Source organism: Salmo trutta, chromosome 13, assembly GCF_901001165.1.
Source record: "Salmo trutta chromosome 13, fSalTru1.1, whole genome shotgun sequence".
NCBI classification, from domain to species: Eukaryota; Metazoa; Chordata; class Actinopteri; order Salmoniformes; family Salmonidae; genus Salmo; species Salmo trutta.
Window position 1 is genome coordinate 77,348,424 of NC_042969.1, and position 14,807 is coordinate 77,363,230.

The 14,807-nt window shown below is 42.1% G+C and overlaps 1 pseudogene; it reads right to left on the bottom strand.

The window, feature by feature from the left end:
* LOC115206552 (proton-coupled amino acid transporter 4-like) overlaps positions 1-14,807 on the bottom strand; it is a 231,126-nt pseudogene that overhangs the window by 214,694 nt on the left and 1,625 nt on the right.

The window sequence follows — 14,807 nt, forward strand, 5'->3', positions numbered from 1 at the left end:
CAGAAAATGATGTCATGGCTTTAGAAGCTTCTGGTAGGCTAATTGACATCATTTGAGTCATTCGGAGGTGTACCTGTGGATGTATTTCAAGGCCTACCTTCAAACTCAGTGCCTCTTTGCTTGACATCATGGGAAAATCAAAAGAAATCAGCCAAGACCTCAGAAAAATAATTGTAGACCTCCACAAGTCTGGTTCATCCTTGGGAGCAATTTTCAAAGGCCTGAAGGTACCACGTTCCTCTGTACAAACAATAGCACACAAGTATAAACACCATGGGACCACGCAGCCGTCATATCGCTCAGGAAGGAGACGCGTTCTGTCTCCTAGAGATGAACGTGCGTTGGTGTGAACAGTGCAAATCAATCCCAGAACAACAGCAAAGGACCTTGTGAAGATGCTGGAGGAAACAGGTACAAAAGTATCTATATCCACAGTAAAATGAGTCCTATATCGACATAACCTGAAAGGCCGCTCAGCAAAGAAGAAGCCACTGCTCCAAAACCGCCATAAAAAAGCCAGACTACAGTTTGCAACTGCACATGGTGACAAAGATCATACTTTTTAGAGAAATTTCCTCTGGTCTGATGAAACAAAAATAGAACTGTTTGGCCATAATGACCATCGTTATGTTTGGAGGAAAAAGGGGAAGGCTTGCAAGCAGAAGATCCCCATCCCAACCGTGAAGCAAGGGGGTGGCAGCATCAGGGTGCTTTGCTGCAGGAGGGACTGTATATGGCATCACAAGGAAGGAAAATGATGTGGATATATTGAAGCAACATCTCAAGACATCAGTCAGGAAGTTAAAGCTTGGTCGCAAATGGATCTTCCAAATGGACAATGACCCCAAGCATACTTCCAAAGTTGTGGCAAAATGGCTTATGGACAACAGGGTCAATGTATTGGAGTGGCCATCACAAAGCCCTGACCTCAATCCTATAGAAAATATGTGGGCAGAACTGAAAAAGCATGTGCGAGCAAGGAGGCCTACAAACCTGACCCAGTTACACCAGCTCTGTCAGGAGGAATGGGCCAAAATTCACCCAACGTATTGTGGGAATCTTGTGGAAGGCTACCCGAAACTTTTGACCCAAGTTAAACAATTTAAAGGCAATGCTACCAAATACTAATTGAGTGTATGTAAACTTCTGACCCACTGGGAATGTGAAGAAAGAAATAAAAGCTGAAATAAATCATTCTCTATACTATTATTCTGACATTTCACATTCTTAAAATGAAGTGGTGATCCTAACTGACCTAAGACAGGGCATTTTTACTAGGATTAAATGTCAGGAATTGTGAAAAACTGAGTTTAAATATATTTGGCTAAGGTGTATGTAAACTTCCGACTTCAACTGTGTGTGTGTGTGTGTATGTGTGTGTGTGTGTGTGTGTGTGTGTGTGTGTGTGTGTGTGTGTGTGTGTGTGTGTGTGTGTGTGTGTGTGTGTGTGTGTGTGTGTGTGTGTGTGTGTGTGTGTGTGTGTGTGTGTGTGTTTTTTTCAATTTGTTTTATATATTTATTTTCTTTCATATTTTTGGGGGCTTGACTTTTTTTGCAAGTTATTTTGACATTAATACGTGTCACATATGAATTTGCATTTGGTACCTTGGGTCGACTGTTGGCACTAACTCACAAAACCCCCGTTTCTCAACCGTGTAAATTGGGGCCATGTCTTTGCAGATGTAAGTTGTAACAGCAGCTGTTATCTCCTTCCATCTTCATGATTCTTTGCCATATGGTGTGCCGCAGGCAAAAGCCTCTTGCAACGTCTTGAGTCGGGGGTTTGTTTTGAGCACTCAACTGTACTTTTTTGGGTCTCATCCGTAGAATCTCTCCGTACTGTTTCACATGATTCTTGTGTAGGTGGTAAAAGAGGTTAGTGGTATTTGAGCCTGTTGTCGGGACCGGCCTGCGGCATATTTTGAAGAGGACGGTTTTCTGGTCCGTCAGACTTCTCATATCCAAACCACGTCCATGCGACCGAAGTCGCCCCTCTTTAAAGTACAAGCTCCGTGCTCTGTGTCACGTTCACTCTCCTCCATGTTTGTGTTGTAAATTTCCTTCCACATGCAAAGCGTCATCCAATTGACAAAAAATATTGCCTTAAAGAGTGTGATTTGCGACACAACGAAATAAACGCATAATATGAAACAATTTACGTTTTTCTATCGTCACACGATATATATCGTCATATCACCTAGCCCTACAACACACTGGTCTGTATTTGATTGGTGGCAATAGAGCCTACCTGTTTGATATTCTCTGCCAGGAACACAAAGTATGCACTGCAGAATCCGAGCTGTGTCAACACCAGGAAGAAGTTGACCAGGTGCCTAAAACAGGACTGAAGGACAGGACAGGGACACATAAACATGTTAAAATAGCTCTGAAACATCTGGATGGCTTCTACAATGTTAGAATACACTAGTTCTGTTCTGTACTATTTTACTCTTTAATAATCTATTCTATGAGCATCAGGGCATCTTCACTGCTAGCAAGCCATTTTTCTCTAGTAGCAATAATAACCTAATAAGAATCCTTTCTTGACTGCTCGTCTTGCCTGTGCCTAAATATGTTCCTTACTATAGCTGGTGATAAGCTTAACCGAAATGATTCAGCATATGATGTATAATACTGTTACATCTGGTGAGTACACAATGACAAGACATGTAAAGACTCTCTTGAACAAAAGGTACATGTTAACTTAGTTTTCAACTAAATCAATGACGTGGGCATATTACTGCTGTTGCAGTCAGGTAGCTAAGTACTGCTGTTGCAGTCAGGTAGCATATTACTGCTGTTGCAGTCAGGTAGCATAGTACTGCTGTTGCAGTCAGGTAGCATAGTACTGCTGTTGCAGTCAGGTAGCATATTACTGCTGTTGCAGTCAGGTAGCATATTACTGCTGTTGCAGTCAGGTAGCATTAAACTGCTGTTGCAGTCAGGTAGCATAGTACTGCTGTTGCAGTCAGGTAGCATATTACTGCTGCTGCAGTCAGGTAGCATAGTACTGCTGTTGCAGTCAGGTAGCATAGTACTGCTGTTGCAGTCAGGTAGCATATTACTGCTGTTGCAGTCAGGTAGCATATTACTGCTGTTGCAGTCAGGTAGCATTAAACTGCTGTTGCAGTCAGGAAGCATATTACTGCTGTTGCAGTCAGGTAGCATATTACTGCTGTTGCAGTCAGGTGGCATAGTACTGCTGTTGCAGTCAGGTAGCATAGTACTGCTGTTGCAGTCAGGTAGCATAGTACTGCTGTTGCAGTCAGGTAGCATAGTACTGCTGTTGCAGTCAGGTAGCATAGTACTGCTGTTGCAGTCAGGTAGCATAGTACTGCTGTTGCAGTCAGGTAGCATAGTACTGCTGTTGCTTACAATAAGTAATGAAATGTCTCATTAAGATATATTATATTAATGAAGTCAACCTCAAACATTTAAGGTGAAGTGCCAATCAATAATTCTCAGACCACCACTCAAACCTTTTATTGTAACACTACATTAAATGCACTTTTTCCTAATCTATAACACTAACCCAAACATATTTTTATGAAATTCACTAAGGAAGATGGTCCTCCACTTCCTCCTCTGAGGAGCCTCCACTGGTTAACCATCCCTCCTTTATAGAAGTCTTTAAATTATGGCTGCGATCCCAAATGGTCTGATATATCATCATCTATTCTTACCATTAGGCCCTTGTTGACCTTTGTCACAGATATGAGAGATTTGAGTAGCTTCTAGGAGCGAGTCATCCATTTGGGATCCGGCCTTTTTCCAACACCTTCAGCACCCATTGGCCCGAAGAGTAGTCATGTGACTATATGGGTGATGGGTCATAGGTTGACCTCCAGATGACTAGAGCGTTCTCATCTCACCTCCCAAATCTGGCACTCTTCCTGAAGCACTGGTAGGAGCTGTGCTCCATGGAGAAGGCCACTGTGTCACTGTACCCCAGGGGAGGTCTCTTCAACCTGGGAGAGGAAAGGTACCTGGTCACACAAGAGGAAGATGGACCACAAGATCTGAGGGAATTAAAAGACAGAAAGTCTCTCTGTCTGAGCCTACTTCTTCTGCTGTTCTCTATTTGGTCTTCACAGGTAGACAGAGAGAGACAAGAGGACAACAGAAGACAGAGACAAAGAAAGAAGGGGTGATAGATTGCTGGAAACCAGACAGCGGAAGATTGAGACGGCCATCTGAAAGCGAGTACATTACATCCTGGTTTGGATGAGAGATGGCCGATTACAATATATTACATTACAGTCCCATCACTGCTGTGGATAGTCACTCTCTCCGACGCTATATTGAAATAATCACAGTGATTAATAGTGTGCGGCTGTCATTTGGGGAGACCCAGTTTTTACCTTGCAGTGTCCCTGTACCACAAACAAGATAATGTTATACAGAGGAGCTGGCTGTAGAGGTCTCCACGGTTTCAACAACGAGTCTTGATTCTAAATTCTGACTTTTGTCTCGAATCTGGGTCAGGTCTGATAATTGCCACGGGTCTCATGATATGTGCAATTAAAATGTATTAACCTGTCCTCTGTTAATTTGGTGTTTGTGTTATGACAAGTGTGCGAGCTGTGTCAGCCAATTGCAACTCAATAAAATATCTAGCTTGGATCCAGCTGAAACTGGTTCCGGCTGCTCACCTCACATACGCCTGAGAAAGAAAGAAAGAAAGAAAGAAAGAAAGAGAGAAAGAAAGAGAGAGAGATAGAAAGAGAGATAGAAAGAGAGATAGAAAGAAGAGAAGGAAGAGAAAGTGTAAAAGGACCCTTACTTTTGATATTACCCTAATAAAGTTAATCAACTTTTGTGAAGGTTTGGCTAGTACTAGGTTTAGCTACAGCAGGCCTATGAAGGCAGTGCACACAGGCACTCCTACAGACTCCGACAGTTGAACTTCAGGTGAAGAAGAATGCTTTAGGCCTGCAAGAGTTACTAACAATATAATCTTATCTTCATAAAAAATATATTCTGAGCAAAGATAAATGAAGTAGCATCTTTCTGTACGCCTATATCTGAATAGCAGTAGTAGCCTATCTGACAAGTAGGTCGGGAACATGGCGCTGGTATAGCTCCACCTTTCTCTCGGTCTCTCCAGGTCTAGGCCTCAGCTTGTCTCCTTCAATGTTTATTTAGTAAATATGAACATCACACAGTGGAAGCCTAAAGGCCTACAGTATATGCATGCAACGCTGCATGTATCACTCAACTCTCCCGACAGCTGAACCGTGAGGTAGTCGACTATTGCTTTAGTAAAGTAAAAAACAATAGACTAAAGTGTAGAATAAATTACACATCGAAACTATTTTTTTTGTAATTTGTTCTAGGCAGTTAAGGACATGTAACTGTGGATCATTTGACCAATATGGCTTGTTGATTGATGGCGCTGGCAGCGCCCAGTTGGAGGCTTCCTTTGCTCTCTCCTTCTTTCTGATCAGAATGGATGTCTTGGATCTGAACCAGCACGGGTCTGTTTGGGTTTGTTTTTCAAGGTCCTTCTCAGAACGGGTACGACTGTTTTCAGCTACATTCGGAACAGGGCTACATATTTAAATTGTGCATATCGGGTCAGGTGAGAAAGCCACGGATCCAAAAGAAGACCTCTAGTTGGTTGTTATCTGCTCTCAGCAAAAACCGGTACACACGCTGAGGACTTAGACACAATAAAAAGTTAAATAACTGAAAATGATTACATTACAACGTTTCATACTCTCCTCACCCAACACTCAGTTGGAATACATGACACACTGTTTGTACGTATTGTGTGTGTTTAGGGAGGTGGGTCGATGTTGTTGCTAGAGCAGTTGTCAGTAGAGTAATGGAGATGTGGGTGGGCCACCTCCAGGGCTCGTTTACACCCTGCAACAGCCAGGAAACACTTTACGCTCCCTTTAACATCTCACGTCTGACCACCCCATCATTAGATCCGCCAAGGGAAATGACTGCACATTAGCCACCATATTAAGCAGAGCGGTGTGCTCACAGACTTTAAGTGATGCGGAGAGTTAGAGGGAGAGAGACGGAGAGAGAGAGAGAGAGAGAGCATTTGAGTCAACAGAGCGGCTGGGTCCCTGGCGGTTAAGTGTTTTTATTACTGTAATTGTATTGAAAAGGAAAGTGTGTGAGGACAAACACAACGAGACAGGTGTTGATGACGGCTATGAAACACCATGACACACGAGTGGCTTGTCAGTGAGGATGCTGCTAAGGGAGCAATGGGGGGGTGAGAGCATAGTTATTACCTCTCGCACGGGTGGTGGCTACAGTGGACCAGGATGTGCATACAGTGAACACAGACCACACCCATCAGCACCAGGCAAAGAGGTCCCACCTGGAGAAATAAAAACACAAAGAACAGACTGAGAACATACTGACAGTAATGTCAACACCAAATGAAATCAACTGTGAACCAGACAGGAACACTCATCAGTCCATATTAATGCAAACGCATCAGATATAACCCAGAGAAATAGGCTCACTTACACACGCTCAGTAGTGGGATAGCTCTTTGCTATTCTATGTACGTCCCCAAAAACCCCATATCACATAACGGTGTTGTGATCATTATTTTGTTCTGTTCTGTCATCCAGAAAGAAAATCTCTCCGTCATGTGCCATGATCACACCATCATCATAAGACAGCACAAAGGAGGGAAGATTAAGCAAGGGGACACAACATTTGGGGTTTTCTCCTCAACCAATACAATACTAGCACTGGAACATCATCTAGTCTATGGAGCCTGCAGATTCTCTGGGGAAAGTCGAGTAAACGCAACGTAACCTTGGCAACGTGATAAATGTGACACGCTACGTCTGTTTCACTGGTATGGTAACAGTGGTCATGTGTGCCTGCTGTTGGTCTGAAGCTAGCCTCGTCCTCAGTCTCCATTACAACAGAGCCTGAAGTGTACAAATTGACCTGATTGTCCTTTCAAATAATGACACTTGTCTAGCCTGATCCTATCCTCCTTTTGTCCATTTGTAAAATGGAGGAATCAGGAAATATGTGAGGCTATAAACTGATCTGAGCTCAACCACTAGCCAGTGCCACAGCTGCAAAGCAGGCAGGCACACAGGTAGGTTTGTACCATGGTGCTGAAGCACCTGTGGTGGGGACTGGTTTGATGAACACCTCACTAACTGATTAACCAGGCCTTGGTTCCGAGAAGAAGCTGCAGCAATCTACGGATTCAAATATAATCTGATAACACACCATATCCATGACACACACACACAGTACTTTAAACCAATGTACATGATCATGTAATTACGCACTCACATCCATCTGTAATACTCAGAGATAAGGGTTGTGTGCCCAGTCCAGTTAGCAGGAGTATGCAGGTCAATAAACATACCAGTTATTATGACCTTTGGACTCTTGTACGACGCAGAGGTCCAAATATAAAACCCCAAATCAACTTAACATGAGCCAGGATCCACAGCAGGGAATCATTGTCTGTAGACAGAGGAGTCTAGCAGGTCCACTGACACCACTTACAATGACTCCTAACTCTTCCACAACACCACATTAACACACCTGAAGACTTGGAGGTTAATTCCTACGCGTGTATTCATCTGTACAAGGCGTGCTAATTTCTGCTCCCATCGTACACTCTGGTCCAGTAAACCTAGAAACTGAACCGCTGGTTAAATCAAACAATGGAATGATGAGAATGATCTTGTACATTGGTGTTTTATGTAATGACTTCCAATAAACATTCAGATCACAGATAATGAATACATATTTATGCATAACCCATAATCATTCCCAACACATTACTTTTTCATTAGCGAAATTCCAATTATTTTTACCAACCAATATCAATGATGTATAATGTAATGCTGTAGGGATGACACATCAACGCCCAAGTTCTCTCAGTAACTTTACAACCAAGGCCAAGTTTTCTGACTAATTTATTTGCCAATATAGTGGCTTCCCAGCCTTTTCTCTGCCTCGACTCTAACAAGAGTGTGTGTATTTTTCCTACTGAATAAACCAAACCAATATTCCACTGTACATAAAGCAGTACACAAGGACACTAATGTAATTTAAAGTGTGACCCAGCCCTGTTTGTGTTATGGTGTGAACGGTGTAAGGCTGCAGGTGGTTAAGAGTGTTGGACCAGTAACCGAAAGGTCGCTTGTTCGAATACCCGAGTCGACTAGATGAACAATCTGCCGATGTGCCCTTAGAGCAAAGCACTTAACCCTAATTGCTCCTGTAAGTCGCTCTGGAGAGTCTGCTAAATGACTAAAATGTAGTATCACTAGTGGGGCATTAGTTACTCACTATGATCCCTGCGTTGCGTACTGCGTACCCAGCAACCCAGTCCCAATGTTTCCCTTCAGCAGGTGGATGAGAGCCTGAGTAAACCTGTGGAACACAGAGAGGGTTAGGGGTACACTCAGAGACCAATGTAATATGATCTATAATTGTTTTATTTGATCCAACTCAATTCCTCAAGGGCCGCAAGTCAGTTAAGAACAAATTCTTATTTTCAATGGCAGCCTAGGAACTGTGGGTTAACTGCCTTGTTCAGGGGCAGAACGACAGATTGTTACCTTGTCAGCTCAGGGATTTGAACTTGCAACCTTTTGGTTACTAGCCCAATGCTCTAACCACTAGACTACGCTGCCGCCCCAAGGTACACATAGGTGTACCTTTTGTCCAGGTGGGAAAGGGCAGTGTGGAGTGCGATTGACATTGCGTCATCTGTGGATCTGTTTGGGCGGTATGCGAATTGGAGTGGGTCTAGGGTTTCCGTGATGATGGTGTTGATGTGAGCCATGACCAGCCTTTTAAAGCACTTCATGGCTACTGACGTGAGGGGCGGTAATCATTAAGGCAGGTAACCTTCGCTTAAATGGGCAAAGGGACTATGGTGGTCTGTTTGAAACATGTCGGTATTACAGACTTAGTCAGGGACAGATTGAAAGGGTCAGTGAAGACACTTGCCAGTTGGTCACACATGCTTTAAGTACACATCGTGGTAATCCGTCTGGCCCCGCGGCTTTGTGAATGTTGACCTGTTTAAAGGTCTTGCTCACATCGGCTACGGAGAGCGTGCTCACACAGTGGTCCGGAACAGCTGGTGCTCTCATGCATGCTTCAGTGTTGCTTGCCTTGAAGAGAGAATAAAAGGCATTTAGATCATTTGGTAGGCTCGCGTCACTGGGCAGCTCGCAGCTGGGTTTCCATTTGTAGTCCATAATAATTTTCAATCCCTGCCACATCCAACAAGTGTCAGAGCCGGTGTAGTAGGATTCAATCTTAGTCCTGCATTGAGGATTTGCCTGTTTGATGGTTCATCTGAGGGCATAGCGGGATTTCTTATAAGCGTTTGGAACAGTGTCTCAGTCCTTGAAAGCGGCAGCTCTAGCCTTTAGCTTGGTGCGGACGTTGCCTGTAATCAATGGCTTCTGGTTGGGATATGTACGTACAGTGAGTGTGGGGACAACGTCGTCGATGCACTTATTGATGAAGCCGGTGACGGAGGTGGTGTACTCCTCAATGCCATTGGATGAATCCCGGAACATACTACCATCTGTGCTAGCAAAACAGTCCTGTCGGGTAGCATCTGAGTCATCTGACCACTTTCGTATATAGCGAGTCACTGGTACTTCCTGCATTAGTTTTTGCTTGTAAGCAGGAATCAGGACGATAGAATTATGCTCAGATTTGCCAAATAGAGAGTGAGGCAGGGCTTTGTACACGTATCTGTGTGTGGAGCAAAGGTGGTCTAGAGTTTTTCCCCCTCTGGTTGCACATGTGACATGCTGATAGAAATTAGGTCAAATGGATTTAAGTTTCCCGGCATTAAAGTCTCCGGCCACTAGGAGCGCCACATCTGGATGAGCATTTTCTTGTTTACTAATGGCCTTATACAGCTCACTGAGTGCGGTCTTCGTGCCAGTATCGGTTTGTGGTGGTAAATAGACGGCTATGAATAATATAGATGAGAACTCTCTAGGTAGATAGTGTGATCTTCAGCTTATCATGAGGTATTCCACCTCAGGTGAGCAATACCTCAAAACTTCTTTAATATTAAATATTGTGCACCAGCAGTTATTGACAAATAGACACACACCCCTGCCCCGAGTCTTACCAGACGTAGCTGCTCCATCCTGCCGATGCACGGAGAAGCCAGCCAGCTCTATATTAACTGTGTCATTGTTAGCCAGGTCTCGGTGAAACATAGGATATTACTGTTTTTAATGTCCCGTTGGTAGGACAGTCTTAATCGTAGATCGTCCAGTTTTTTCCAATGATTGCACATTGGCCAATAATATGTAGGGTAGTGGTGGTTTACCTACTCGTCGACGAATTCTTACGAGGCACCTCGCCTTCCTCCCCCTTTATCTCCATCTTTTCTTTATGCAGATGATGGGGATTGTGGGCCTCGTCTCAACAAAGCAGTATATCCTTCGCGTCGGACTCATTAAAGAAACTCTTCATCCAGTTCGAGGTGAGTAATCACTGTTCTGATGTCCAGAAGCTCTTTTACAGTCATAAGAGACGGTAGAAGCAACATCACGTACAAAATGAGTTAAAAACAATACGAAAAACAAACAAAATAGCAGTTTGTTAGGAGCCCATAAAACGGCAGCCATCCCCTCCAGCTCCATTACATGATGCCTTGGTGAGGTAGTTGAGGTGTGTTAACTTACGTGATGCCCTGGTGGCTGTTGAGGTAATTGAGGTGTGTTAACTTACGTGATGCCCTGGTGGCTGTTGAAGTAATTGAGGTGTTTTAACTTACGTGATGCCCTGGCTGTTGCCGAGCTCATGGCGTCTTATAGGCAGCAGCTCTGGATCCTGGTCCTCTTCAGAGTTGTTCTCCTCCTCCTGCCCTCCTCCACAAGGGTTCTCAATGAGGGGGGTCATCACCTCCATGTCTGGAAGGGTTACCCAGGAGGTTAGAGGTTAAGGTCAGTCACTAGTTCATATCCAAAATTAAATCTAGAATCGGCTTCCTATATCACAACAAAGCATCCTTCACTCATGCTGTCAAACATACAAACATAGGGGCGGCAGTGTAGCCTACTGGTTAGAGCGTTGGACTAGTAACCGAAAGGGGCATTAGTTGGACTAGTAACCCAAAGGATGCAGTCTATCACAGTGCCATCTCTTTTGTCACCAAAGCCCCATACACTACCCACCACTTTCCTTCCAGTTCTCTGCTGCCAATGACTGGAACGAACTGCAAAAATCTCTGAAGCTGGAGATTCATATCTCCCTCACTAGCTTTAAGCACCAGCTGTCAGAGCAGCTCACAGATCACTGCACCTGTACATAGCCCATCTATCTACCTACCTCATCCCCATACTGTATTTATTTATCTTGCTCCTTTGCACCCCAGTATCTCTACTTGCACATTCATCTTCTGCACATCTACCATTCCAGTGTTTAAATACTATATTGTAATTACTTCGCCACCATGGCCTATTTATTGCCTTAACTCCCTTATCTTACCTCATTTGCACTCACTGTATGTTTTGTTTATTCCATGTGTAACTCTGTGTTGTTGTATGTGTTGAATTTCTTTGCTTTATCTTGGCCAGGTCGCAGTTGTAAATGAGAACTTGTTCTCAACTAGCCTACCTGGTTAAATAAAGGTGAAATAAATGTAGTTTTCCTTAATCTAAATGTAGTTTTCCCTCCAAAATCAAGCCCTAGCCATTAACCCCTAGCCCATAAGCATAGGTAATATCTATATTTTTTCATAAAGTGTTTAAGTGTACACTAAGTATAAAAAACATAAGAACACCTGCTCTTTCCATGACATTCAGTGCATTCAGAAAGTAGTCAAACCCCTTGAGTTTTTCCACTTTGTTACCTTACAGTCTTATTCTAAAATTGATTCAATTGGTTTTTCCCCCCTCATCAATATACACACAATACCCTATAATGACAAAGCAAAAACAGGTTTTTAGAAATGTTTGCAAATTTATTTTATTTACATAAGTATTCAAACCCTTTGAGACAAGAAATTGAGCTCAGGTGCATCCTGTTTCCATTGATCGTCCTTGAGATGTTTCTACAACTTGATTGGAGTCCACCTGTGGTGAATTCAATTGATTGGACACTGATTTGGAAAGGCACACACCTGTCTACATAAGGTCCCACAGTGGACATCGCATATCAAGAGCAAAAACCAGGCCATGAGATCCAAGGAATTGTCCGTTGAGCTCAGAGACAGGATTATCGAGACAGATCTGGGGAAGGGTACCAAAACATTTCTGCAGAAGAACACAGTGGCCTCCACCCTTCTTAAATGGAAGAAGTTTGTTACACCAAGACTCCGGCCGGCCAAACTGCGCAATCGGGGGAGAAGGACCTTGATCAGGGAGGTGACCAAGAACCCGATGGTCAATCTGACAGAGCTTCAGAGTTCCTCTGTGGAGATGGGAGAACCTTCCAGAAGGACAACCACCTCTGCAGCACTCCACCAATCAGGCCTTTATGGTAGACTGGTGGCCAAACAGAAGCCACTCCTCAGTAAAAGGCACATGACAGCCCACGGTGAAGCATGGTGGTGGTAGCACCATGGTGTGGGGATGTTTTTCAGCAGCAGGGACTGGTGCAAAGTCCAGAGAGATTCTTGATTAAAACCTGCTCCAGAGCGCTCAGATTGGGGCGAAGGTTCACCTTCCAACAGGACAACAACCCAAGCACACAGCCAAGACAACGCAGGAGTGGCTCGGGACAAGTATCGGAATGTCCTTGAGTGGCCCAGACAGAGCCCGGACTTAAACTTGCTTGAACATCTATGGAGAGACCAGAAAAAAGCTGTGAAGCAACACTCCCCATCCAAACTTAGAACTTGAGAGGATCTGCAGAGAAGAATTGGAGAAACTCCCCAAATACAGGTGTGCCAAGCTTGTAGCGCCATACCCAAGAAGACTCGAGGCTGTAATCGCTGTCAAAGGTACTTCAAAGTACTGAGTAAAGGGTCTGAATACTTATGTAAATAATATATATATATATATATATATATATGTAAATAATATATATATATATATATATATATATATATGTGTAAATAATATATATATATATGTAAATAATATATATATATATGTAAATAATATATATATATGTAAATAATATATATATATATGTAAATAATATATATATATGTGTAAATAATATATATATATATGTGTAAATAATATATATATATATATATATATATATATATATATATATATATATATATGTAAATAATATATATATATATATATATATATATATATATATATATATATATATATATATATATATATATATGTAAATAATATATATATATATATATATATATATATACACACACAAAAATGTCTAAAATCCTGTTTGTCATTGTGCGTAGATGGATGAAATTGCCCCCCCATCAACTGTAGAATAAGGCTTTAACAAAATGTGTTCAAGGTCAAGGGGTCTGAATACTTTCCTAAAGCACTGTACATGGTTACTTATGGATGTATCATCTTCAATAACATACCACCCATAGCCATTACATTTGTCATTTAGCAGACGTTCTTATCCAGAGCGACTTACAGTTAGTGCATTCATCTTAACCTCTACGGGCCACGGGGGCAGTATTGCGAATTTTGAAAAAAATATGTGCCCATTTTTAACTGCCTCCTACACCAACTCAGAAGCTAGGATATGCATATTATTAACACATTCGGATAGAAAACACTCTGAATTTTCTAAAACAGTTTGAATGGTGTCTGTAAGTATAACAAAACTCATATTGCAGGCAAAAACCTGTGAAAAATAGATTAAAAAAATGAGAATTTTGTGACTGTACTATTTAGTGTCATTGTTTTAAAGATACCACAGTGAGAAAGGATTCAGTTCGCAACTCCTACTGCTTCCACTAGATGTCAACGATCTTTAGAAAGTTGTTGGAAGCATCTGTGATGAATACAGACCGAATTAGAAAGCTTACAAGTTGACACGTCATCACTTCATTTTTTGCGCCTGCGCATGAATCTGAGAAGAGTGTCTTTGTCATAATCGTTTATTCTAGACACTTGATAGGTTGTGTGAAAATATTACTGATGTTTACTGATGTTTCACGTTAAAAATGGACTAAAAGATTAATGCTAAACAACGTTTGACATGTTTGAACAAACATAAATAGATTATTTACTAGGTTTTTTTTAGCTTTTCGGCGTGACTTTACACTGCCCACCTCATTTTGTGGGAGCCTACTGAACGCTAACTATTTGGACATAAATTCTGAACTTTGTCAAAAGAAACCACATTTGTTCTGGACCTGGGATCGCTGGCAGCGCCTTCTGATGGAGATAATCAAAGGTAAGGGGATATTTAGAATGTTATTATCGATATTAGATGATGCTAATGCTAACGGTTTAGCTTAGCTTAGCTTATAGCTTAGCTTATGTTGTTAGCATAGTACCCAGTTTATAGCAAAATGTGATTTCCCAGTAAAGTTATTTTGAGATCTGGCCATTCGGTAGCAATTACGAGATGATAATATATTATTCTTTGAATGACAATATTATAATTTACCAATGTTTTCGAATAGTAATTCCGTGATTTGTAATGCTGGATTCACTGGGAGCATTCGAGCCGAAAAAAATTCTGAATTTCACCGCGACTGTAAATGCTGTTTTTGGATATAAATATGAACTTGATGGAACTAAAAATGCATGTATTGTCTAACATAATGTCCTATGAGTGTCATCTGATGCAGATTGTCAAAGGTAAGTGCATAATTCTAGCTAGTTTTCTGTCTGTTGATGCCCTTCTTTGAAATGGCTAAACAT